General features: G+C 38.4%; 1 protein-coding gene across 3 annotated transcripts in view; it reads right to left on the bottom strand.

Moving 5' to 3' along the window:
• TRAK1 (trafficking protein, kinesin binding 1) overlaps positions 1–3,770 on the bottom strand; it is a 72,518-nt gene that overhangs the window by 31,387 nt on the left and 37,361 nt on the right. The gene's annotated exons all lie outside the window — the stretch shown is intronic.

The raw sequence follows: 3,770 nt of genomic DNA, 5'->3' as shown, positions 1-3,770 counted from the left end.
CACCAAAAGGTGGCAGCCTGCCACTCTGAGGTTGCTGCAACGGCAGAGGCTGCAGTCAGTTTCTGCGTAGATGACTCCGAAACATAAGTCTAGTAAAGTAGCATGTGAGAGTCCCATACTTAGTACATACGTGTATCAAAAAGGAACAAAACATCAAAATTGGGTGGGTTAAGATACCCTGTAATTGTGAGCTCCACAAACTTAGCCTTGGTTAATTCATATGTGATTCTCTAAGAAAAGGGTTAAAAGCCCAATTAAAAGCCCAGTAGCACTTACACTTCACAGCTGCAATTTAAGACCTCAGTGGCAAGAGATTAATTTTTATTTTCCTTGCATAGCTATAAATAGCATAACTGATCAGACAGATCTGTTCCCTTCCACTTGCACTGCAAGACTTGGCCCTCAGTTTTCACTTTCCAATGCACAAATTGCAGAGCGCATTTGTTTTTAATAGACTTCCACTTTTTGTGTTGTAGGCATATTTATATTTGTAGTTATTACTGGCAAAAAAAAAGAGTATCAATAAAATAGATTTAAGCTGCATTTTCATCAAACAAAAAGCAGACTCAATGCAATAAACCACTTAAACTGTGCAGAATTTTAAGCAAACAAGGTCATTTACTTTATTAAGGATATTCTGTGTAAGATAAAAGGATCCTCACATAAAGCACAACAGTTTAGAGACACAGGACCTAGCCTGCATCCTTACTGAATCATGAACAATTGTTTCAAAAGTCCAGCTGATTGTTTTCCTGACTGACAGCAGCTAAATGCTTAACAGGTTGGAATTATTCACTTAAAATGAAGACACCCAGTTACACTGTATGTAAATAACATCCATGCAAGTACCAAGCCAAAGAGCATTTCTATCTTTCCAACATTAACTTCTACTCTAATAGACCAAAAACAACGTTCCCTTTTTTAAGCCACCATTCCAGATTATAATTCAGCTTTTCCTTTCCTCTCACTTTACACACAACAAAATCAAATCTGGAAAAGATTTTAAAACCACCTATCACCAAAACATGAACTCTGATATGTGACCTGGAACTAGAACAATAGGACTAGAGGGCTGTATTACTCAGATGTTACCACAGGTTTGAGGTGGTGTTATTTGAGGACTGACACTGTGTTTGAAACGCTGCCTTTTTAGCTTAGGAAACACATGACAAAATCTGAAGAGGAAAAAGAAGCGTAAACTGGGAAATTCAGAAAGATTAGGAGAAGCTAAAACCTAACGACTTACTCCATTTCAAACACAGTTCACATTGTGACAGTTTATGTTGCTTTGATACTGAGCTCTAATTTCAAAGTAGACAATATTAAATTGTAGGTAGCACCATCTCAGTGAAAAGGGACACATCTTGAGATTGGAGCTGCAGGATTCTTACTGAACACAGTAATACAACAGCAGGTAGACGCACTGTACCTGGGAACTACACTTCTGCTGCTGAAAAGGCGGACACCCATCTCTGTAACCAAAGCAATTTACAATTAAGAAAGTTTTCGCAGTATAATGTTTATGCTTTTAGTATATAATTCTGAAACAGCAAGCTAATATTAAAGTGTCTGTACGTACAGTATAGTGCTTGCTTCAGTGCACTCACCTTTTGTTTTCTACTGCACAACAGGGAAAGTCTCAGTTCCATCAGTTTTTATTGAACATGACCACACCCCCTTCCTAAACCTAAGTGGCACCTAACAATACAAACTTAAAAGACAAATCCAAGAATCTAATGCATTATATTACTTTCACATGTAACTATGAATGTGGTGCGTTACAAGGACACAGGAAAAACTTGAGCTACTTAATGGGATGGTCAGAAGGTTTTGTCAGGACAAGTTTGATAGGTCAAAGAGATGTAAAGCTAAATTATTTGTGCCATGACACATAAACCAATAAAACCTTAAATTTATACCACACACCAGAAAGAACTTGTCTATATATTACAGAAACCACAGATGCCCCAGACAAGCCCTTTTTAGGCAGTTTTTACAGAATTTAAGAAGTACCAATTCAATTTTCTTCTCTTATCTCTGCCCTTAGAGACAGTCGTCTTAGTTACCATTCTGTTCAAATATTCACAATTCAGCATTAATGGAAGATATGAAACCCACTAAAGAAAGATTTTTCAACACACAAAAGCATCATGACTTTAAAGCCTGATGAGTTCTGCCTCAAAAGCATCAATTTCTGAAGGAGTCAAAATGACAGTGTGAAAGATGGGTGTTGATAGAACATATGGCCCAACGTATCAAGCCACCTGGTAAGAAGCTTATTTCTGGTGGCACTTTCCTAATGCTGCTCCAGAGTCCCTCTAAATAAAAATAGTTCTGGCAGAGGCAGCCCATCCCTGTCCCCCACCTTTCTCTATCAAATCTTCCATTCTGGATGTATGGTATGAATGTGCTGCACTGCCTAGTCAGTATGCACATGCCTAGTAAATGTCATATTGACCAATGCACAAATAAATTGGTCTGCCACATGATGGGACTTAGGCAGCAAACAACAGCACTCCTCTGGGACAGAAGAGAATTAGTTTTCCTTGCCAAAAACGGTAGGCCACACTAAAGGATATTATTTCTATGTGTGTGGTCCACCACCATTTATCACACAACTGGGATCCCTCCATCCATGCTTTATTCATCAGCCCATCTCGGATATAAGTCAACATCTCACACCCCTGAGCAGTTTCATAAACAGCCTTTTTTGAAGTTTTTAATCCACTGTGGTTCATTTTCCTCCTGCTCGCCCTACAACTGTGAGATTTCTCTTCCTCTTGCTCAAAGCTACATATGGATGAGATTCACAAACCAAGGTCACTGTCTCAGAATAGGAGAAACAACATTTGCCTCCAGCTCAGTTCGTAAGTCAGCAGAGTTTAGTGACACTTGCAGTACAGATGAAAAGCTCTTTTAAAGCATCGTGTACAGTTCCATCCAAGATACATCCATCAAGAATCTGCCAGTTCCTATAGCATCCAACTCCCCATTGAGAGCAATACAGTAAGAAATAGCAACCACATAAATACTTGATTAAAAATTCAATGGTATGTGGAAGACACAAGGTGTTACTTGAAACAATGTAAGTTTTCAGGTATGTTTTATAGATCACACCAATTCAGAAAACACATGCATCATCATATTATATTTTAAATGTGTTCAACAAATGTCTAAAACATTATTACTGCAGTCAAACTCAGACAAATATATGTACTGCAGCAGGCTACTGATGCATGCTTCAACAGATCTTATCACAGTTCCCTGGAAAGAGATAGAGCAAAATCACAAGAAGCTGTAAGATCTTAGCAATCTAGACAGAAGGTAGCAAGTCTCGGCCTATAACCATTTGCTTCTCAACATAACCCAATGCTTCCTAACATTGACAAGTTCATACATACAGAGCATGTTGAATAACAATTACCGATGAAATATATCCTGACCCACCTGAACAATGGAAGCTTAACACAAGTCTATGAAGTTGGCCCAGCTTGGAAAAGGCAGAATGCACATGATCTCAGTGAGCATACACTCCTGAAACCTCCATAAATACAAAAAGTGATTTACATTATATGTGATACCTATATCATATTCAGTCTGAGAAGCAAAGGGAAGCACTCCCAGCATTCAAATGCTATGTTCTAAGAGCCAAAATTCAACTCGGGTATGAATAGAAAAGCATTTGGGAAAAAGCAATTAAACATCAGCTGGCGAGGAAGAAACAAGTGAGGACTGAGAAAGATTCAGGGGAGAAACAAGAAGAAAGAGCT

This window comes from Fulmarus glacialis, unplaced genomic scaffold (assembly GCF_000690835.1).
Source record: "Fulmarus glacialis isolate BGI_N327 unplaced genomic scaffold, ASM69083v1 scaffold1960, whole genome shotgun sequence".
In the NCBI taxonomy this organism is placed as follows: domain Eukaryota; kingdom Metazoa; phylum Chordata; class Aves; order Procellariiformes; family Procellariidae; genus Fulmarus; species Fulmarus glacialis.
This window is presented reverse-complemented; position numbering and strand designations above follow the sequence as displayed.